Here is a 24,488-nt window from a genome sequence, read left to right as displayed (position 1 = left end):
CCTGAACTGAATTAGTGAGCTTCAGAAGGCTTAACCAGTTAGTATTTTGAGAGAAGAGTCCAAGAAATAGATTTTTTAAAAAAGTGAAATAGATTGGGAGTCTGTGCCAAATTTGTCATCAATGACGCCTCTTTTACAGCCTGAATTAGTGAGCTTCAGAAGGCTTAACCAGTTAGTATTTTGAGAGAAGAGTCCAAGAAATAGATTTTTTAAAAAAGTGAAATAGATTGCCAATGGAGTCTGTGATGTATAAATTTCTGCTTGGAATATTTTAAACATGAAATGATAAAGTGGTTTGTGATGCATGTCAAGTCAAAGAATATGCTCATTGCTACTTCATTCTGTCAATGGCTAACACATGTTAAAGCTAGTAATACAGTACAACTCATCCATTCTGTTCTCAGTGCTGTTGTAAATTTTAACCCAGAGCTCCCTAACAATGGTAGATGTCCGGGCTAACGACCGTGTGCCAACTGGCTACACGCGGGGAATTTGACAGTTTGGAGACTGGAATCACAGACTCTCAAATGGGAAAGGGCCCTTTGTTGAATAAATTAGTCAGGTAGGTGCCACATTATTGCATGATTCAATACCTCCTTTAAAAGCCCTTGGACAGGAAGCCTGAGTGTAACAATTTTATCATTTTTTCTTTCACCTTTTGTCTTCTTGTCTATTCCTGGGACCTCATTGCTGAGGGAATGTTAGAGGCTGTATAACTTGGTTACACCTGTGAGGTGGTTCCTTTGCCTCTGTTTGCACATCTCCAGTGATAAGTTCTCACTGGTGGCAATGACCATGATATGATGATAATTCTAGCATTTTACGTTTGTTGAACACAGACTGTGTGCAGATGTGGTGCTAAGAGTTTGATCCTCACAAGCACTTTTACAGTTGACAAGCGTGAGCCACACGCAGAAGTAATTTGCCACACCGGCCTTGCCCCTGTTCCTCCAGAGGCCCAGTTGTGCCTCTCTCTGGGCCTTTGCACATCCCTCATACTCCTGTCTTTGTCTGCTGGGCTTCTTCTGGTCATTTAGCTCTAGGCTGAAATGTCATCTCTGAGAGATCTTTTGAGTTTCTCTCCCAGTCACTCGGGAATGCATCTCTATATTTAAGTTCCCTCTGTGTTCTCACCACTCTCTTGCACTTTTCTTGTTTTGGGTGTTTGTTAATGTCCTTCCCACTAGAATGTAATTCCACAGGAGCAGGGACCGGTTCATCCCTGGCACCAAGCCCAGTGCCTAGCTCATAGTAGGTGAGCAGTGACTGTTTATTCAGTGGAAAAGGCTACAGAGCTAGAAAGTGCCAGATCTGGGGTTAGAGCTCAGGTGCTGTGACTCCAGAAACTCTGCATCTGACCTCTCATAGTGCAGCGTGTCTTGATTTACAAGGTAGCTTATTCCGTTGCTGTTGTATGATTCTTCTTCATTTTGTGCCTAAATCTATTGTTTAGAAAGTTTTCACAGTATTAATTGGATTTATACTTCCCCTTGCCTCTTCCTTCATCGTTACTGAGGTTTGGGACCCTGGGCTCTGAGGTAGAGCTTCTCTAGGCCCTCAGTTGGTACTGTAGCCTCTGCCAAGGGAGGGCTGATTGTAGGAGGCACGACCTGCTACTCCCAGACCTGTCCTGGCCTTCCCTGACTGTGCTCTGTCATTCTCTGTCAAGAGTTAGCAAACGGTAAAATAGCAGAGGACAGGCAGTCCTCTGGGTGGAAGGTTGAGAAATTGCTAATCTGTTTCTGACGTGAATTCCCTTTTCTCTTTTCCTCCAACTGCTGCTCAAGGGTTTTCACTGGCTGGTGAAAAAAGGTGGTGGATTTCAAATGCACTGGGATTTGGCACAATTTAAATCCTGGTCTGATGCCCAGATGGGTATCTGTGGGATTGAAAGAGTTGGTAAGAGGAGGGGGGAAGGGAGAAGGAAGAAAAGAGAGACCAGTGAAGTAAAAATAAAATGAATTATTTAAGATGGAATATTATACCTGGTTACATTTACAGTAAGCCTCCTAAAAAGATGCTATATTTGCAGTAAAGTAAACTTGCTTAACAAGATTCAGGTTTATGAAAATTATGAGGAAGATTACTTTATTTGTTTATCTTTCAGAGGTTTTTCTTTACTAAGGATAGTGGTTAAGGCAGTGGTCTGCTTCTCTTTTATTTAAAGAAATAGCTGTGAGGGGATTTTTCTGAAGAGCTTAAGGGACTGTGAACACTTTTTTTTTCTCTCTCCTCTGAAGCTTTACTTGGCTGGAATACCTGTGCTTTGAAGGACGTCTTTGAGCAGGTTTGTTTTTTTCCATGAGCCCTGGGGATTTGTGGTGAGGGACAAATAACTGATGGAAATTCAACTCTGACACCAGTTGAGCAGCTATTCTTGTAATTCGTGTTAACCTTATGCTGAAATAGTGCAATCATAGAAAAGTTTTCTATTATCAATGTGATTCTCATGACTTGTTACTATGGTTATGAAAGCTTGTTAGGTGATCCATTCACGATCAGAAAATGCGAATTGCTGAGATTGTTCTAAGCAGTAGAAGTACATTCATTATATAGATAGAATGGAAAACTCAATTTTATTGACCTTTGAGGCCAGAGGTTTGAACTAGTTGTTGATGTGATGATCTTCTAGGACAAGAGAACATGTCAGTTCATCGAAGCGGTTGTAAATATTAGTTAAAATTTAGTTGTGAAAGGGCACTTAGGTGGTTTCAGATGTATTGGCTAGGTTTTTTTTTTTTCTCCTTAAGCTGTGTGTGGAGGCAGAGATATTTGCTATATTATTACATTTTTATATGCTTTAATTGTATAATAAATACACTCAATTCAGTATTCGAAATGCGAGTCAGCGTGAATTTTTAAATGCATATATATTCATTCTCAGAACGAGGGCCTGTGAATGGAGAAATCCAATCCAGATCCAGCTATTTCACTCTTGCTCCTCTGCCCCCGGACTCACCCACGTCAGCTGCAGGAGGCTTCCACGCAGTCTTTGAACAGCCAAATACTCAAAGTTTATTTATATCTTGTGGGGCTTTTCTCTCAGAAGCTTGTACTTCTGGCCTAGTTAATCAGAGGAATTGTTTGTGTGTGCTCGTTTGGCAGCTAAGGTTAAAGTTTGGGGTGATACCGCCTCACATTGATTTTGAAAACTCAATTTCTTAAAAAAAAAATCAATTCTCTCTATCACAGCCAATGAACTCAGTGTAAAGTATGAGAATAGCATTTCATAGGTGAATATTTTCAAATGAACTTCTTTTTTGGCGTGTTGATGCCTAGCTAGTTATGATTTGTGTCCAGTTCAATAATTTTAGCATTTAATTATGTAACAAAATTTTTTCAAAGAACAGAAAAACACACATAATCAATCACATTTCTGATGTAGCAGGGGAACCCAATAAAAAAATCTCACTTTGTGCTTCTAAACTGCCACAACTTTGCAATAAATACAGCTAACGAAGTTGAAAATGTATTATCTGTTTAAGTCTCCTCTAATTACATAGTTTTAAGACTTGTGAATTTCTTTTGTTCCATTTTCTAATTAAGAATTTGGTATGATCTTTATGTGAAGAAGACTGGGGATGGGAATGGTGTAGCATTTTGAGGTCGATACTGATTGGTTGGTTCTCTTGCCCCTTATAGGCTGTATGTGAATCATGTCAGCTTTAAATCACTAATAACATAGCTGTATGCAATACGCTTTTATTTTGAAAGTCAGATTTGGGGCTCATCCCATATGGGGTTCCTAACTCAGGCCGTATGTCAAAACCACTCTTTGGGATTCAGATTCAGTCATGTGGGTAGGGTCCCGGCATCTGGAGTATTAACAAGCTCCATGGGTTATTCTGTTTAGCGCCATTGATTTATGGATAAAGGAGGCAGGTTTAAGACTCCTGGAATGAAAGAGAAAGTGGTCTGTGTGTTTCAGAGGAACAAGGAGAGCTCTAGTCAAATGCTGAAGACTGTTTCTACTCATAAACACTTCTCTTTAAACAAAAAAGGTAATGGATATCTTGGCATTGGACAGTTTTTTCTTTTGTCTTGTGTTTTGAAGTTTGGGTTGTGCTGAACAAAGGCAAAATAATGGGAAGTGGGTCAGGAAAGTGATGAAACTTGTTGGTACATTTCTTATTGTGGCCCATTGAACTAGAAGACCACACCAAAATATTCAGCATGGAAATATTTCTTTATTGAGCTCCTCAGTCTTCCTCTCATTATATTAAACCTCTTCCTGCTGTGAGCCTAAAGTCATATCCTGAATTCCTTCAGGGAGTAAGTACCCTGATCAATTCTTCGCAAAAACTTGCTGTGTATATTTTCTAAGAAATTATTTCCAAGATGGATGTGTTTTTGACTCAGGGTGGGGAAAAAACCCTCACAGCCATCTTTCATGCCAGTTTTCATTTTTTTTCTTTTTAGTTGTTATAATTTATTCTTATAATGGAATACTTTGTAATTAAAAACCACTAGTTCTTTCTGTGTTGATACATACTTTCTAAGATATGCTATAGAGTATAAAATACAAGTAATAACATTTGCTAGTTTTCTTCTTGAAGGTTTGAGGAAAATATTACATATATATTTACCTCCCTGTTTTTGTAATTTGAATAGGCGACATCTAGTACTTATATTTACTGTAGCTATATTTCCTTTTGATATAAAATAATTTGCCTATCATTCTTTTAAAATTGGCAAATTTTAAAAGATGAATCATGATTTTTATGTCAGTGAAAAACCAGAATTTTAATGACTTATGGATCATCATAGCAAGTTCTCCAAAGATCTATAAATCTAGGGTCGTCCTTACATTTATTTAACCAAACTAAACCAGACACCAAACTCTGAATCTCTTCTAGCCCTTCAGTTATTTGCAATATAATGTCTGAGCTCTAATCTTTAACCTCTTTGAAGATGTAGGAAATGATCTTCATTTCTTTATTGATGAAAAAAGCTTCAGGGTGGTTGGAGGTGTGTAATTGCTTCTCCATATGTCATCGTGTGGAATTTGAGATCACGTCTCAGAATTTAATGGGACCCATTCCTGAGGCAGTTTTAAGATTGAGGCTTAAAAAGGGAGAGCCTGGTAAGGCCTGTGTGGGATGGTAATTTCTGCTTGCACAGAGATCTTTGTGTAGAGGTTGGCCATGTGGAAATGTGGGTAAGTTTTAACGAACTACTTAGGAGGAAGCCTTTTTATCTTTATTTGAAACAAACAGACCACAAAATAAAGCCAGTAAAATTTACTCCAAAACAAATAGACTTAAAAACAAAATTTGGTTTTAAGTTGTAAATGACTCATTTTTCAAAATGAGTTGCTATATTGCCAGTTTTAAAATTATATTGTTTTTTTCAAAAACAGATATAATTGATATATGACAAATGTTTCAGGTGTACAACATACTAATTTGATGTTTACATGTATTGCAAAATGATCACGATGATAAGTCTAGTTAACATCTGTCACCATAGTTACCAAAATTTATATAAGATTTAATCTTTTAGCAACTTTCAAACATGCAAAAACAGTATTAATAACTATAGTTATGCTGTATGTTACATCCCTGTGACTTATTTGTTTTATAACTGGAAGTTTGTACCTTTTGACCACCTTCGCCCATTTTGCTCACCCCTCACCCCCAGCCTCTGGCAACCACCAGTCTGTTCTCTGTATCTGTGAGTTCAATCTTATTAGATTCCACGTATAAATGAGATCATATGTTACTTATCTTTCTTTGACTTATTTCACTTAGCATAATGCCCTCAAGGTCCATTCATGTTGTTGTAAATGGCAAGATTTCCTCCTTTTTTAGGACTGAATAATATTCCTGGTGTGTGTGTGTGTGTGTCTGTGTGTGTCTGTGTGTGTCTGTGTGTCTTTGTGTACCTCACATTTTCTTTATCCATCGATGGACTCTTAGGTTGCTTCTCATGTCTTGGCAATTGTAAAGAATGTTGCAGTGAATATGAGAGTGGATGTATCTTTTCATGTTAAGTGTTTTCGTTTTCTTTGGAAAAGTACCCAGAAGTGGAATTGCTGGGTCATAGGGCAGTTCTGTTTTTAAGTTTTTGAAGAATCGTATCATATCATTATCCATAGTGGCCACACCAATTTACATTCCCACCAAGAGTGCACAAAGGTTCTCTTTTCTCTGCATTCCCGCCAATGCTTGTTTTTTCTTGTCTTTTTGATAATAGCTATTCTACAGGTGTGAGGTGTTTTCCGATTTTGGCTTTGATTTGCATTTTCTTGGTGATTAGCAGTGTTGAGCTCCTTTTTATGTACCTGCTCACCATCTGTATGTCTTTGGAAAAATGCCTGTTTACATCCTCTGCCCATTTATAAATCAGATTGTTTTTTTTTTTTTTCTATCGAGTTGTATTAATTTTTCATATACTTTGGTATTAACCTGTTGGAGGAGGTTGACAGGATATGACGGCCACGTGACCCTCAAGCTGGACCAAGGCAATCAGAGGCTCCTTTCCCCTGTCCTTGGAATGTGTGTTCTACCTGCTGTTCCCATAGTGGGAGCCACTTCAAGGATGCAGCCTTGAGAGAGTGATTTGTTGTTGAGCCCATCTAGATTGTACATGTGAGTGAACCCTGTTAAGGCCTCTATATAAAGTCTTAAAATCTGGGGGGGCAGGTGCGGAGGGCCACCTGTCACCTACTCATCTGGAGTGGTCTGCCTCTTTCGGAGGTCCCTCCTTGCCCTGCCATGTACAAGGACCAGTTTTGAATTCTACTTGGACAACTCCCTAGGTTATGAACCATCGTAGCCCCTTATCAGATTTATGATTCAGAACATACTGTCTTTTAAAATTTAAAACACAAGTATTGACTCAGAGCTAGGAGCATGAATCTGAGTCTTATTTGGTGTTGAAGGCTCCTGGCTTTACCCAAAAGCTACCTTCTGGGGGGTTCTTGAATAAAATTCCATGCGCGCTCTAATTTATGCTGTTACCCTATGCAATTTCTTCATGGGTATTTAGAAAATGTCATAATGTAATACGTAAAGATACTTACTTTTGTGTTTTTACATGTGGTATCAGTGGCCAGTTCTATAACAGGTAACTTATCAGACCTTTAATCATGTATTAAGTCCCATTTTAATACCATGTGTATACAAAAAAAAATCATAGTGATGTGAATTATTTTAACTTACATGTGCTTTTCCAAGAGACGTAACCTGTTCTAAGTTAGAGGCATGTTGCTATTTGGAGAACACACACATATGCTTGCCCTCTCTTAGGCTAGCCTTAGTGGGCATTCATTGTAGGACATACCTAATTCTGGGGACCTGTCATCAAGGCCGATGGCTCAGAGAGGGGAACCCACTTGCATGTATGTTTATGTGAGACAATTAGGGAAGTCTGACACCATCCTCTCTAGCCCCTCCCTCTCCTCCCCCAAAACCCTGTCAAGGAGGCAAAGGGCGCCATGCGAGGACTACCCATGGTCCTTTCTTGCCTTTGCAGTGATGGCTTTGTTTTCTGCGCCTGATTGTTCTCCTCCTCCCCACCCCCAGTTCAGGAGCTTTCATCCTTCAAACTTCAGCACGAATGCCACAAAGCATTGCTCTCCGATCACCAAACCAGCGTCCATCTCTCCCTCCTGTTGACTCTTTATTTCTATTTTTGGCTCTTCTTACTTGTATATTGGGTACACGCTTTCCTAATTTGACTTTCTGATGCCAGTCTGTAGCTTAGTCTCCACAAACAGGAAGTACTCTATAAGGGATTACTGTGCATTTTCATGGTTTAAAAAAATCAGACTTGCTTCTATACATAGCTCATTTACTCAGCAAATGGTCGTTCAATCCTATTGCTAGATGATGGGCTCAGAGGTGAATAAGACATGCGTCTGTTCTTCAGGTGCTCTCAGGTTACTTGGGAAGAGAGGCATACATGGACATGCCTGCACTAGGACCACTGTGGTATACGCAAGGCTGTGGAAGCAGGGAAGGAGCAGGATGAACTCTTGCCTTGGTGGGAATGAGGGGGCTGGTAAGAGAGGGACCTAAGCGGAGGAAATTAGAGCTGTCCCTTCAAGGGTGCATAGGAGGCAGCCATGTGGATTGTGATGGAAGAGCATTCCAGGTTGATGGAAAAGAACAAGGCATTTTGAATCTCTAGCTGGTAGGTGAGTGTGGCTGGGGTGTTGAGGACGATGGGAGAGGTTGGGACCAGAATTTGAAAGCTCTTTTGAAGCAGAGTAAGAGATTTGATCTTTTCTCTGTAAGGAGTCACTACAGGATGTTAAGTGGGTTAATGACTGGCTCAGTACTGTTTTTCAGAAAGATAACTTGATTGGCAGTATGAAAGATAGATTTAGAAGGGAGCAGAGCTGGAGGAAGGCAGAGAGCAGATAAGAGTTGGGAAAATAATTGAGGTTAGAGATTATGGGGTTTGGACTAGAGTGGTACAGGTGGAGGTGGGGTGGGGAAAGGATTTGAAGGATGCTTAGCAGTTAGACACAATACGAATAAAGCCGCAATGTAAACATTACTTTCATGGCATTTGTTTTATATTTTTTAATCAGTTGTATAATTTTTCAAATCATGTTTTAATTTAAATTGTCAACACTTTCAGTTATTGGCTCTTCTTCCAGGATTAATTTTCTTAACTTGATTAATTTCTTCACATTTTAAAGGTAGTTTTACACCTCAAGTTGACTACTGCTGTTTTTCTCATTGCCTCTTGATTAGTTTATTTAGGGAAATTTAAATTGGGATAAGTTTCAATAGCATTTGTATTTTATATATATACATGTATGTACATATATATGTATTCTGAAGGAAAGGTTATGCTTTATAAAAAAGTAGATTAATTAAAATGAGAGAAAAGAGAAAGTTTATTCATGTTTATTCAAGACAATATAAACATTCTTTGAAAAGGTAGCAAGGGATGGTAATATTAATCTCATCTTAAAGTGAAGATAATCTTAGACAGCTAAAGTAAAATACATATGCGAAAAGAGCCAGGGAATCTATTTCAGAGGAACTTTAATTGAATAAAATGTTTCATGTGATGCTGTGAATATAACTTCATCCTATATGACTAATTTCAGCTTCAGATAGGATAGAGAAGATGCAGATTAAGAATTAATTAAGAGCAGATGTTGAGAAATACCTTTCATTGAAGGAATAATTAAGTGGCGGAGAGCTTCTTGGAGTTCAGTCAATAAAGCTGGAATGCTTAGAAATCATAATTATTCAGGCAAAAGATGTTTTTCTTTTGTGAGGCTCTGCTGTGGAGGTTTGGGGAATAGGCGAAGGAAGAGGCTGTTATTATCATATTGTTTTTATTTTAAGTTCCATCTTCCAAATTCTTGTATTCCATAGGCTATCTTTAAATTCTAGTATAGAAGCCTGTATTACAGACGGTGGTTTCCTTGACCATTAAGAAAAGAAAAGATCTTATTTGGAAACTTTGCATTGTTGGGATGTGCATTGGTGATGCCTTGATTTTTGATTTGGCTAGTTTAATTGTCTGTCTTGGCTGTGAATCTAGCTGTCTTTAAGGTTCAGCTCTATCTGAAGTAGTGGAGGTCATCAGGGAAGGACTTATTTGTCTGTTTGTCTATCTATCATCTATTTATTTCTCTTGTCTATCTGTAGAAGACATTTCGAACAGCATTTTGTTACCTTCCTCCTGCTATGTTTCAGTCACTGGGATTGGCACAGGATGAATAAAACAGTTCCATTTGTCAATTGTCTTTCACCTAGAGAAGGCAGTCACACAGATTTGTAAGTAAATGGATTAAATAGGCAGTTACACAGTTTTAAAAAGTAAAACAGCTCAGGACACTGTGTGAGTTCATGGAAGGGGTTGCTAGCTATGTCTAGAGATCTCAGGAAAGACATCTTAGAAGAATAAATATCTATGTTAAGATCTGAAGAATAGAAACAGACTGGGAAAGGGTGGGGAGGTAAAGGGAGGAGAGCTGTTAAGATTGGGGAATCAATGGCATATCGGAGGTTTTGGAGGTGAGAACTTCCAAAACTTTGGCAGTGTGATTTATTCAATGTGGCCGAAGAGGGATATGAGAAGTAAAGATAAAGGCTGGAAAGTTAAGCTGAAACCAGTTTAGATTGAAGAGTTTAGATTGTATCTTAAGGGTAACTCTGAACGGATTTAAAAATATTTTAAATGTTAAATTTAATATTATGTAAAAAATAATGAAGTAGTCAATATAAATAAATTTACAGGAAATGATAACCCAGATATGTGTGTGCCCTCATTTGAAATTTATCAGCTAATAATATTTTGACAACTTTGTTTTAGATCATATTTTAAAGAGCTAATTATAGCAGGATAGATACATCTTAAAAGCAATTTTGAGTATAAACAAAAATCAAGCTGCAGAATATATCGAATGGTACCATATATAAAGTCCAAACACCTACAAAAATTACTATGTAATGTTTATGTATTAAAAAATACAATACTAAAATACAAACATGTTCATGAAAATTATAAACACTGAATTAAAGATTGTGAATTTCTTTAGAGATAATGGGAGATGAGGGTTTTCAATTGTGTCTATAATTCCTCGATGAAAATAATATCTGAACTTAATGCGAATTTGTAAAGCTGGGGGATGACTGCCTTAGTTCCAGGTCCTTGGCAATAGAATTTGAGACAGATTCGTGTGTATGTGAGGACAATTCCTAAAAGAAATGAGGGGAGAAGATTGGGCAGCGGGAAAAGCTGAACTATAATTCAGGTACAGCAGGGCACCAAGCTCTAGAACTGGGATGGCCCTTCAGAGAGTTCTCAAAGTGAGACAATGGTGTTGAATCTTGAGCCCCGTGTCCTGACTTGTGTATGGGCTGACCCTGGGAAGGAGGCGAGGTGAAAATTTGGGCAAGCGACCTACCTTCAGCCAACAGCCATTCATTCCTAGAGCAGCGCCCGGCCACAAACCCTCAGCTGCTGGAGGAATGCGCGCGTCGTCTTGGTCCCGCTAGGCGGGTCTGTGCCGTACACCACAGCATCCCCTACAGTGATGTGCGGCGTTTTGGCTGTTGTCTGTTGGCATGTTTGAAATATTTCATATTTTTGCAAACCTCAGCATTAAAAAAACTTCCAAATTTCTAGGTACTTCCCGCCTACTACTACTACTACTACTACTACTACTACTACTACTACACACACACACACACACACACACACACACACACACACGGTGATAGCCCCCCTTTCCCCGCGCCCCATACAGCTCTATTCTAATATCAGGTCACTGTACTTACTGCCCGTGAGAAGTTTCAAGCAGAGGGCTGATCTGATCAGATTTGCTCTTCTGGAGAAGAGATGACTTGGGTCGGGGTGGTGGATAGGGCAAGACTGGAGGCCTGGAGGGCCACCATATGACTGTCGCTGTCGTAGGGTAAGTGATATTGTTGGCCTGAACTAGCGAGTGGTGGTTGGGATGGAGGAGAAGGGTGAGTGGGAAAGTTTTAGGTAGGAGATAGACGTGATGGAACATAGTGGTAGGGAAGAAGTCTATTTTCTGGCTTTGATGCCTGACAGGCGAAGCCTTTCTATTAAGATTTTGTGGTGAGGGAGGTGGGATATAGATATATTAGATATACAATATCTCAGGAGAGTGGGTAGCTTGCGCTGGGATCACATCCTTGAAAATTGGCAACCGGTGTCTTGACTATTTTTCCTCAATCCTGGAGCTCTTTTAAATATATTCCTAACATTTCTCAAAATTTCATCAAGAACTGTTTAATTTCTCTTCGTATTTTCTGAGATTTTTGCTTGACCCAAGAATGAGCATCTGGAGAAAGGGGAATTTAAATGGTAGATTATAGCATTGGAAGATGAGAAATTAAGAAGTGGTTTTGGATTTTTAGTATTTTTATCTCCAGGAGTCATAGTAAGCTGACCTGCAGATGTTACTTTAGCTCACCTGGTTGGTTTGTGAAGGAGGGAGAGGGGTTATTGAGAAATGTTTGCAATGTGTACAGAATTTTTACACATGTGCTTCTGCACATTTTCTGGGAGAATGCCCACAGTTTTCATTATATTCTCCAAGGAGGTCTGTGATCTACTAAAGGGTTGAGTTTTATTAGGGTTGTGTCCGTGGCGTTTCAGGCTTTTCTGATGGAAGTTAAATTGGCATTAGGATACTCTGGCATGAATTCAGGGCCCCATACTGTTGCCACAACTCAAAATCTGGGCCTTATGTTGCCTCTGTTGTCTCAAAGCCATTTGAACAAAACACCCGATTGCTAGAATTAGGGTGAGGAGACACAAAGTTTGAAGGGCAAAATTTCTGATAGCGTTTGACCCAGTTTTGCATATAATGAATTTTTATTTGTTGATGAATCTTTCCCTTTTGTTGCTAAAAGTGGCAGATAATCAGACATAAATTACTAATTAACGGTCTGGTTCAGATTTTTTTTTTTTTAATTAGTGGAACTTGTGCTTCATCAAGCTCAGGTGGAGTGGATATCACATGCTTTTTTTTTTCTAACATCAAAGGTAATTTTTTCCCCCCCAGAAATGTCAATGTATTTGTCACTTGACTATAGGCCAGTCAGTCTCTCCCATACTCATGCAGTAAGAGTGGTGGTTCTTACCTGAGGACCCTGGTCTCTGATGGCCTTTCATGTACCTCTTTTCTCCCACCTGTCTCTTGCTCCAGAGAGATGAGCAGTGTTTGTTTCCCTTGCTCTTCATTTCACATCCGGACCAGACCCTCCAGCTTCTCTCCTGTCATCTAACTGTATCACCTGCTAAATCTCACTGTTGAAATGCCGTTCTGGTCCCCATCACTCTTCTTTCTCTGTGACATTAGCTCCTGGTTCACGGTCACTCTCTTAAAGTTACCCTTGTTTTAGCGATTTCATTGTAAATATAGACGATCCTTCGAGCACTCTCTCAGTGTTTGAACGTGTCATGGCCAACCTTGTCGTCATCATTTATGACTTCACCTTCTTCATCATCTGAGTTTTAAGTGTTGTGTCTTCTTCCCACCAAGTCTGACGCTTCTGGTTTACTCCCTCCTGTGTCAGAACTGTAGCAGTCTCGGATTCCTGCGGGATCTACAGTCCATTGATCCTATGACCATTATGCTGTCCCTATTCCTCCGTGTCCTTTCTTTGTTCTTTACTGAAATTCTGTGGTCAACCTCAATCATTCCTTTGCTCATGCCTTCAATTCCCTTGGCACCTTTGCTTCATCACAGCTGTGTCAAACCCCACCCCTGGTTAAATCTGACTCTCCACCTACTCCATACTAGCTTCCACGCAGAGGAACATGGCTGGAGAAAAACATAGAACCTTGGTCCCTGGCCTCAGTAATACATGATCATATGTGAGACCTTAATGCTGCTTGGCAGTCAGTGTCCAACTGTCCTAGGTGATTATTTCATGCGACCTCTGCTCTCCTGAAACATTTGTCCTTTCCTCCCCATCCTGACTCTTAGCTGATGACTTTGCCTACTCTTGGCCTGAGAAAATTGAAGTAAACAGAAGAGGAATCCACAGGGTCTGACACCTCATCTACCTCCAGCCAGACCCTGCCCAAGGCCACCCCAGCTGCATAATCATATCTCACCTTCTCTTGCATATTCAGGGGCATCTCCCCTCTCCATCATCTGCATCGCTATTTCCCTCTCTTGCTATTTAGTGATACAGAAATAGTATGTAAACTGTTGTTTTTCCACTCTCGATCCTACCTTTTTCTCCAGCTGTCACCCCGTTTCTCTTTACCCCTTTATAAAAGAATTTCTCAAAAGGGTTTTATTTACCCGTGGTTGCAATTCCTTTCCTGTTATTCTTTCTTAAAACCACTTTAAACAGACATAGCCTCTACCATTCAGCTAAAACTGCTCTTAGCAAAGTTACTGGAGGCTTTTCTATTGCTAATTCCAGTGGGCATTCTCAATCCTCATTGAACTTGATTTCTCAGTGGCATCAACACAGTTGATCATTCCCTTCTCCACGAAATACTTTCTTTCTTGGCTTCTAGGATACACCGCACTCTCCTGGTTTCCCTCTCGTTCTCCCTTGCTGATGCTTTTTCCTAATGTTGGGGTGCCCAGAGCACAGTCCTTGGACCTCCCCTTTATCACCATTCACTCCCTGTAGCATCTCCCCAGTCTCCTGGTTTTATTTTTATTTTTAAATTTTTAAATTTTATTTTTTTAGGTGAGGCAACCCTTGGTTGACCTCACAGATTGCAAGGACCTCATCAGCTTACAATCTCTTATTTTTTATTTTTTATGCCTACAGTACCTGGTCTTCCTAAGTGGTCTCCCATCCAAGTACTAACCAGGCCCGACTCTGCTTAGCTTCTGAGACCAGATGGGATTGGGCTTGTTCAGCGTGGCATGGCCGTAGACCCAGTCTCCTGGTTTTAAACATCGTCTGAACCCTGGACTCGGATTTCTCTCTGGCCCAGACCTCTCCCCCTGAATGCATACTTTTGTTTCCAACTGCCCGCTTGGAATCTCCGCTGTCTGTTCAAGTCTGTACTCCTAATCCCCCCCAAGCCACACCTGGTCTCACAGCCTTACCCTTGTCTCTTTAATAACCACATTCAATCCATCAGCAACAACTGCTCTATTGTCTGAATCTTGTTTATACAGAATCGGGTCCTATTTTACCATCTCCACTGTCACCACCCTGGTCTAGGCCACCATCCTTGCCTGAATTTCTGCAATCACCCCCTTAGGAGTCTTCCTGTTTCTACTCTTGCCCTTCTAAGGCGGTCTCAACCAGCAGCAGAGTGAGCTTTTTCAAAACGGAAGTACATCATGCCATTCTAGGTTCATAATTCTGCAGTGACTTCCCATTTTACTTATAATAAAGGCTAAAGCCATTACAGTGACTGACAGGGCCCTGAGCGATCCTGCCTGGCTTTCTCATGCTCATTGTACAGAGCAGATGGGCGCCATTCCAATTAGGAGCCTGTGCTTTGGTGGCCCCTGCCTGCAGTGCTCTTCCCTCAGGTAATCATATGACTGACTCCCTGACCACCTGATTAAAACTGCACACCCTCATTTCTTCAGCAATTCCCTCTCACTCTAACAGGCTGTATTTTTTTACATAGGACCTGTTAGCACACTCTCCCATTTACTTGTTTGCTGTGCTGATTGATATCTGTCTCTCTACTGCTCTACTGGAATGTAAATTCCAGTAGAGGGCAGGTCTTTTGTTTGGGTTGAATCCCTGGTATCTTACACAAAAGTACCTGGCACATAGTAAATGCTCAATAAATACATGTTACGTGAATAAACAGGTTTTATTTTTTGTTGCTTTCAACAGGTGCATAATCTCTAACAAATAACAGTTTAATCTTTTTCATATCTTCCTTGCGCCGACTGATGAGCTCTGAGTTAGTCCCCGCCTGTGTTTTCCAAATGCTGGTTGGCAGCATTTGGTGTTTTCAACAGTCAGACATGAAATAAGAAGACTAAGGCCAATGTAATGTAGATATGTGTCAGTGTAAGGTTGTCAACTGCCTTTCTTTCCAAGATTGTCCTTTATTTGGAGAATATGTTATTTTTTTAAAATTTGGCATGACAATGCCCATTCAATGAAATGATGGTGATAGTTTTTCTGTGACCTCAATGCTGGCATTGGGAAGCTTTCTTCAGTGAACACTCCAAAGGGCCCAAGGACAGGGTTCTCGAAAGTAAGGATGCTGATCTCTGTCAACTGCCTTTCTTTCCAAGATTGTCCTTTATTTGGAGAATATGTTATTTTTTTAAAATTTGGCATGACAATGCCCATTCAATGAAATGATGGTGATAGTTTTTCTGTGACCTCAATGCTGGCATTGGGAAGCTTTCTTCAGTGAACACTCCAAAGGGCCCAAGGACAGGGTTCTCGAAAGTAAGGATGCTGCTAATCTTGCGTTGTTACGTGATTCGGAGCCTGCTTGCCCTCCTGCCCTCCCTCCTTCTCTCCCTTCTTCCTTCCCCTTCCTTTTGCCTCAGCAGTCTTTCTGAAAACAAGCCTTAGATGGAGGCACGTTTAGGAATGTGACAATGCATTGCTGCTCTCTTTAATGCAGGACTGACAAGCATTGGGGAGCTTTCTGTAAAGCAGGGTTTGGGGTGGGTGGAATATAATTTAATGTCACTGTTTTAGTTGATAAATTCTAGAAAACTTGGATGCCCTATTAAAGAGAAAGAACTTACGTTAGTCTCAGAGAAGAGTTAGGTTCTAGTTTTAGTCCTGCAAATAACCAGCTTTTTGACCTTGAATAAATCACTCTGTCTCTGCACAGTCAATTGATTTGTTTGTAAGGTAAGGCTTGTGGACTGGATGACCTCACACTGATCGCTGTGTAAGTTCCAGAGGAGCAAATTGTTAAAGCTTAATTTCAAAGCTGTTCTAGTGAAAGGTTGTGTTCTACTGTCTTCTTCCTCACTGCTGTAATTTGAGTTTTGTCTGCAGTGATCTTATGACCTTCCCAAATGTTCTATGCACTTTAATTCTTAAAGCAATCTTATTGTTGGGATTTTAGAAAGGATTACATGATGGCATTTTGGGAGAAGCATTTTATCTCTAAAGTGGGTTAGGTATCAAGTATAGCACGATATTATTATTTTATACAATATTGGAAAAATAGAATATAAGAAAATCCTACGTAACTTAAAATTCTTATTAGCAGTGTCTTATACTATAGGGAGTAGTTCAGAGCTGTATCAGATGATGTGGTTTTGAATCTAAGTGTGGCTCCCTGTTAGCTGTGTGTACTTTGGCAATCTGCTAAGCTGCTCTGTGCCTCAGTTTCCTTATCAATAAAGTGGGGATAATAATAGTATCTGTTTCCTTGTGTGGTAAAAATTGAGTAAGTTCATGTATGTAAAGCACTTTTGTGCTTAGAAGCACTCAGTGTTTAGCTATTATAGCCACACAAACGCCTATTATAATGTGGGTGTATTCTTTCTAGTCTTTGAAAATGAACATGTAAAAATAGTTTTAATCACACAAGCAAAATTTCAATTTTTTTTTCTTAAGGATATCTAGATTTTTGCTTTTTTATTTTTTTGCTCTTTTATATTTAATAAGAAGATATTCTAAGATAGATAGAATGTTTTCAGGTCATTTTATAGACCTTTAGGTGCTATGATTAATTCTCACACGGAACTCTTATTATTATTTTATTTGTGTGTGTGTTTAACTATATATTGGATACATTTTTTTTCTGGTAGGATTTTTGAAAAGATAACTCTGTATCGATACAAAATCCCTCCTCCCTTTCCCCATTTTAAAAAATTCTTGCTAAGGCCTGGTGTTATTATTATTTTTGTCTTGGATCGCTGTATATGTAGTTGACTCATATTGTATGCTTTAGCATACCCCACAAAATCTAATTAACAATCAGTTTATTTAGATCATTTGCAAAATGTATTAGAGGCTAAACTGGTATACCAAAGAAGTCTCAAAATTCAGTGGCTCAAATAAGATCTTTCTTTCTCACCTTACAGTTCAGAGTTGGCAGGTGGCATTGGTGGCTCTGCTTCATAAGGTCCCTTAAGAATCCTGGTTCCTCCTTTCTTGTTCTGCCAATCTGCGGTGTTGTCTCATCTTGGTAAAGGTTGGCCCCACCACTCGATATCGAAATACTAGTCCAAGGAGAGGGGAAAGAGAATAAATAAAAAAATAAGCAATTTCCTTTTTAAGGAGTGCGACCCAGAGATGTCATTCAGGATGGCTATTGCCTGCCAATGGCTACAGCTTTGTCACATGCCTCATCTGGCTGCAAGGGATGTTGAGAAATGTAGTTTGCAGTAAGGCAGCCATATGTTGAGCTAAAACTGAAAGGGAGCAGGGAGAGGGCTAGGTTTCTGATACCAGAAATAAGAAGGGGGAATGGTTAATGCCAAATATACCTTTATAATAACTTGGCGGACCAGGTTTAAATTCTCCAACTCTTCAGAGTTGTGTGCTGGAACATGGCGGCAGGGAAGGGTAGGCACGGGCTTCCCCTTTGTTTTCCCATGTCGGCTCCATTCCACATTGAGAAGGGTCTTGCATGCAGGTGTGTGGTCACCCTGGCCAAACGTCCATGGTCTCCGTCCCCGTCCCACTCGCAAGCACTGGTATGGCCCGCCCTTGGACAGTGAGCTCAGGGCTCATTTGGGCAGGATTGCTGGGATCTTGGGTGCCTAGAGCACGCTTGGGAAGAAGGTGCACATATGCCCTTTGCCATGTGGGCTCTTGTATCCCGTGGGATACAGCTGGAAGAGGGCCAGAGTAGGGCAGTGTCGAAGGCAGAGCCCTTCTTGTCTAGCCCTAGGGAGGTACTATAAAGAGAAACATTAACTTGATTTAGTTCTCAAAGTTTTCCACTTTCCCCAGGCTACTGCTTCATTAATACTCATATTTATTATTTATTGCACACATGTTATATATGTAGTCCACTAAGAGTAGAATATCTTCGGGATGAATGAAGTGTCGTTTTAATGGATGGTGAGGGTGGGGAAGGGTGCAGTGAGGGAGGCTGGAGAATATCTCTTATTTAGTTTAATGTTTTCAACAGCCTGAAAGAAAAAAAGCTTTGAGTGGCCCTTGTGATTCAGTGGCAGTTTGCCCAGACTCGAGGGAGCCAGTGTTGGGACTGAAAATTAGACTCGCTTTGAAAATCTAGAAAAAAAGTGACTAAACAGTTATAAGAATGTGCTCGATGGCTTGGGTCCTCTGAGAGCCAGTGAAGTACTATGCTGGGCTTGGCCTCCACATTCTCTACTCAGACTTTCAGCTCTTACCCCACTCACTCCCACTCCACCTCCACCTCCACTTTTCCTTGTGCTTGGCCAGCTTTGCCCCAGGACACTGATTCTGACCTCTCCCAGGATTGAGCCACCTCTGCACTCAGACCTCCTGACAATTTGCCCATGGGAAATATAGTAGAAATCTAACATAAGACTCCTCTGGGGTTGATCCAGCAAACTGCTGCCGCCGCCTTCAGTTTAGAGATGGGTTATGATACACTCTCAACCCCTTATGCAAAACCCATGGAACCAGATATGTTTCAGAATTACTGATTTTTGGTTTTAGAGAGCTATATGCTACACATCCCATATATTATGTAATGTCTCTGGGGGAGTTTGGGACAGCACCTGCCATTACATATATTAATATTTCTGCAGTAAAATGTATGAATTGTCACACTAAATTGGACACAAACAAGGTTACAAATAGGCTCAGATCAGGTCATGTTTTGCTGCCAAATGGGTTATGAAAAACCTTGAGTATTCATGGCTTTTCTAATGCTGGCATTATGGATAAGGGATTGTGTACCTTGTGTAATGGTGACTGTTTTCTCAATGTTCACTCTGCGCCAGACACTTTTGTGTTTTGTGTTTATTGTGCTCACAAGAAACCAAGGAAGTTATATTCATATTCTTATTCTCTCTCTCTCTCTCTCTCTCTCTCTCTCTCTCTCTCTCTCTCTCTCATTTCTAATTTGCTTGTTTGAAACTCTGGAATATAAATTGGCTGGCAGAGTCTTATTTCACATTAAATGGTAGCCGAAAGACAGTATTGCACTAGAAGTGCCATTGGAGGTGATCACCCTTTATAAAATTGTTTCTTGAGAAAATGCCTCCCAAGTTCGCCCAGCAGGGTCAGGAAGCAGGGTCGAGGACTTGCTCTGGTCTGTAGCTTATCCTCTTTCCTCCATCTGTGTGGTTCCTCCTCCGGCCTGGCAGGGCAGTGGCCCAGGGCACTGGTCCAGGACAATGGGGGTGTGGGCAGGACGGGGCGGGGGTGAAATAGAGGGCAGAGAGGGGAAGGTTTGGGTGTTCAGTGTGATAGAAGAGGTCAGGGGTGGGGGCGGTGGCTGAGGTGCTGCCACTAATTGGGGAGGCCCAGTTCCAGACTCTCGTTCCCGTTTTCACAGCAGTCGCCATGGGCGCTCCAGAAAAAGGGGGAACCAGAGAGGTGGTGAGTTTAGTGTACAGTGTTGGCCGGAACTGCGGTTTGGTGATTTGTGCTTTTATGGATATTGGTTCAAAACAGCCCCCCTGGGTGGGCAGTTGGACAAAAGTGGCCCCTCTGGAGAGAGATAGTCTGATGGCACACTTACTTAATGGGCTGTGTCTTTCATGCAAAGAAAAAGGTGTTCTTTTTCCTCGGAGTCATCATGCTAGCCGGATTTCAGCTCCCTCTGCCACCCTGGTCTGCTGCCTTCATGCGGTGGGTGGACTTCCTACCGGAATGTGGCAGTCTGGAATTCGTAAGGATCTGCCTGAGAAGCGCTTTATCTGTGTTAGACTCCTTGGGGTCGTTTTATGATGATCCCGTGGAGTGGTTGTGACTGGCGTTTGACAGATGGGAATGCTGTGGCACTGGGAGCTGCTTGAGCTCATCTGAGTAGTTAGTGGCTCTTCGCGGCTCCTGGCTCCCTTGCTGTCCTGGTTTGCACACTCCCACCTCCAAAATGGAAGAGACAGCTGGGAGGTTTCAGGATCTATTTTCCCCAAGCATTTCATCTTTCACTACTTCTCTTCTTTCATTATTGTATTCAAAAACGTATAGACTGGTATTGATTCATATTTGCACCTAAGTGACAGTCAGTGGCTCTTTACTGACTCCGTGGCTGTCATTCGTATAGTTCGTTTTAGAGTGGGCTCATTGGGGCACCATTGGAGTTGAGAAACACAGTCAGATTAAAAAAATACAGAAATGGGAAGGTCTGGTTAAGGTCCCTTTGTTTGCAGTGTCTTCATTTATGTGGCCCTCATTTAAAATTAAACATAATTTGTTAAACTTTTACTTCATGAAATGTATGGGTCCAGGAGTTTTAGCCAAAGTCAGTGTTTTTTATGGAAGCATCTGGATATACATTAACTTTTTAAAATTGTAACCAGTTAGTTATACCATAAAAGTTAGCAACGTGTGAACAAATTGGTTGCTTGCTAAATCCGGAGCACATGAGGAAAATTGATTTGAGATTGAGAAAGTATTTCCTAAAAGAGTAGTTGGAGGCAGAGAGCTAAGCGTATGTGCTGGGACTTTTCAAATACATTAATTCATTTGCTCCCTAGAATAATTATTTGGGGAGGATGTAATTGTTTCTGCTTCATAGATCAGGATACATCTGAATTATCAGTAAGGTCTTATGGTAACTTTTTTGTAATATTTAAAAGACTTATCCCCCATCTTATTTCAGATTCTTACAGAAAGTCATATAAGAAGTAGAATTTTAAAAAAAGTGCAGGGAAGGGAAGAAAAGAGTTGATTAGTAAGATAAGGCCAACAGGAGTTAGTATACAACAATTCTGCTTGTTTTATATGTGGTGCCCTATTGCGTTGTTTCACTTTAGATGCAGATTTGTCTCAGTGTTATATTAGGCAATGCAAAGAGCAGAGTGATTAGTTCTAAGGTTGACATTATCCATCAGTTTTCAAAAAGACGTTTGTTGATGTGAAGCACAGTTTTCTTTTTTCCGCCTGGTCCTGAGGTTCCAATAAACCTGTCCCTGGAATTTTATAATGGGATGGTGAATAATATGGAGAAAGATATCTTTTCAGCAGTACGTGATGTCTAGACTAATATAATTCTCACTCGTGACATCCTTTATTGTCACCGAAGGGCAAATTTATAATGTCATTTAAAAAAATACAGATAGGAGGAAATTCTTTGTTGATTTGCCTTAAATAAGCAACCAATTTAAACAATTCTGATATCTTGATAAGTTATCAAATTGTTGTAATACGAGGACAGTACCTACTCTTACCTTTGTTTTCACAAATTAATATTTTAAAAAGTGGTCCTTAGACTTTCCTGTCAAAAAATACCTTTGATATTTGATCAGATGTCATGGTACTTTTTCAATACTTGTATACAGATGTCTACTCTCAGAGCCAGGAATTCTTAACATCAGCATTCTTTCTGGGTTGGTTCTCTCCTCCTTTCTTTCCTGGAAATAGCTTCCAGATGGGATTATTATTATTATTATTATTTTTTTGATAAACCTCAAGTTCTTATGTTTTACCACTTTTTGACCTATTATCTCTTTTCTGAGTTTCATTTTCTGCTTTTAGGATTTTTTTTTTGATACTCTGTAATAGATACTGAAAGTATTTGGCAACTGGTATGAGGTTGCGCAATAATTCTGGTCATGATACAGTGCCCTGGACTTCTCACTCCCAGTTCTTTAAGGAAAAATCCCCCTTCAGTGTATTCCTTCTTTCTTACTCCTTTAGGTTTACACAGCAGATGGTGTAAGAAATAAGGTGTTGCTCAGTTGATTCTTTATAATGTCTATCGAAAAATAAAAAAAAGACAAATTAAAATTTTTGAGTTAAAGTACAATTTTTACAATATTTAATTAGGCCTTTTTTTTCCCCCCTATAGTCTTTTGTACTTTTCTAAATTAAGCCACATGCCTTCACCCGATTCGTGTCATGGCCCAAGGTCGTGTGTCTGTCGATCCTGCAATTAAGTTGAGCAGGCTGTATTTGGGTATATACCAAACTTTCTGTACTTGCATGTTGCTTTTTGCCAGAGACCTTGACACTTAAGGATTTGTTGATAAAATGCATTAAATTATTTGTTTTATGAGACATTTTATGAGACCTGGTGCTAGGGATTTAGATTGTTGTTCCTGAAAAGTAACTTGTTTCCCCAATACCTTTCTGCTTCCTGTTGTCTCTTCATGTCTGTGAATGAGGGAGCCTAGTAGGTTTTCCTGTAGAATCTCATGTACCATAAGATTTATTTGAGATGTGTGTTTCTATCTTCAGTTTTTGGTCTCTAGCTACTTAAGGTAAATAAAAAAAATAAATAAATTCTGGGGACTAAGTGGAAGAAAAATAATGATTCTCCTGCATTTTAATGGATCTGTAGAGGTGCTGCAAAGATTAAATGACTTAAGAGTGTTTGGCTAATATTGTCAGAAGGCTCTTGCTTTTGTCATTGTCATTCTTCTGGTTGCTTCCTACCTTCATTCCTGTTCTCCCTTCTCTTTGCATCCTTTGCTCTTGACTTTCTGCAGGCTGTTCAGGGAGAGGTGGGGCGGTATATCTCTCGGCCCAAGTTATCAGGTCTGGCTGAATGGACTCCGACCCATGTTCTCAGCCACTAAATTGATTGGCAAATACTCAGATGTGCACAGTTTGACTTTCTGGCTGGATTTCAGAGTGTAGGGAGTAAGGGAAGCAGCAGGAGAGTGAGGAAGTCTATAAACAAAGGTGAGAGGGGCATTCTGGAACAAAGGGCAATTTCTCATAGGTAAGAATACAGAAGTAAAGCCATGAAAACAGATTAGTGTAAAAACATTAATAAAAAAAATTAGCGCCGCTCACTCTGTTTTCCGCCCTTCCTTTTAGTCATAGTGTGAAATATTAGAATTCAGGTTGGTAATGGACATGCATAAGCCTCATTTAGTACTGGGAACATTCAACCGAGTCAGCTTTTTAAAATCTGCTAAGTATTTTTCCAACTACTGGGATTCCTCTTGTGCTTTGTTTACCAGATTCTCTTATTGCCTTTTCCTGCTAATGGGGGCGGAGGGGGGGGAAGGTGCTGGTTGAAATCACTCGGATAAGCTTACTGTGCATCAGTGGCTGTATGGGCACAGATGTTTGGAATCAGCTGATAATTTTAAATCATCCCTAACTCATCATACTAAACACAGTTACACATGTTTAGTGTTTGCTTAACGTTAACCTGAAACGCCACGTGAAATAATTTGGCGTCTAAGAAGCATTGCAGTAACAAGAAGAGTAGCTTAATGATTTTTGCATGCTTTGTATGCTAGTCACCGTTGAACCGTTTTACTGTTACTTAGTTACACACATACACACATACTTATGTGTATATGTGTTTGTGTACACATACGCGTATGTATAACATAGACACACCCACATATGAATTCATTTAATTCTCACACCAACCATCGGAAAGGGGCTCTTCTGTTATCATCCCTATTTTATAGTCAAGAAATCAAAGCATAGGGGTTAAGTAACCTACCCAACGGATCATAGGTAGTGAGTGACAGAGCTAAGCTCAGGTAGCTGGGCCACACTCTTAATTACTACTCTGTAGCACTTCTCAGTGCTTAGTCTGTAACTTCAGGCAAACAAAAATTATAGTAAATAAGTCCAGAGTTATCTTATTGTGAGAAAATCTAAGAAATTATGTAGTTTTTAAAATGGCACCTGGTTTCTGTTGCTAGCACATATGGGCCTTTGTTTTGGATTTTGCCATTTCTGTTTGTTACATAAAGACTTCAGTTATCGGGATGTGACTACTTGCAGTGTGTACTGTATTAGTGAGCACCCATCATGTGTGTCCACTGGGTTTATCACCTTGCATCTGGGAACCTGTATCAGCTAATCCCTAAAAGTCTGTGCGTGGCCTTTCATGGCTGCCCTGCCTGTGACTTTGTGGGCCAGGAATTTATTTTAACCATCGAACTTGGGATTGTGATTCGTCACCTAGGGTTTCTATCTTTCTTTAGTAACTGCTGGAAATTAAAGACACTGACTCGGAAACATTTTCCACTCAGG

The 24,488-nt window shown here is 40.2% G+C and overlaps 1 protein-coding gene and 1 pseudogene across 9 annotated transcripts in view; one reads left to right on the top strand and one right to left on the bottom strand.

Moving 5' to 3' along the window:
* UTRN (utrophin) overlaps positions 1-24,488 on the top strand; it is a 446,938-nt gene that overhangs the window by 10,580 nt on the left and 411,870 nt on the right. The gene's annotated exons all lie outside the window — the stretch shown is intronic.
* Positions 14,238-14,356, bottom strand: LOC112482634 (annotated as a pseudogene).

Source organism: Pteropus alecto, unplaced genomic scaffold (genome assembly GCF_000325575.1).
Source record: "Pteropus alecto unplaced genomic scaffold, ASM32557v1 scaffold185, whole genome shotgun sequence".
Taxonomy (NCBI): domain Eukaryota; kingdom Metazoa; phylum Chordata; class Mammalia; order Chiroptera; family Pteropodidae; genus Pteropus; species Pteropus alecto.
This window is presented reverse-complemented; position numbering and strand designations above follow the sequence as displayed.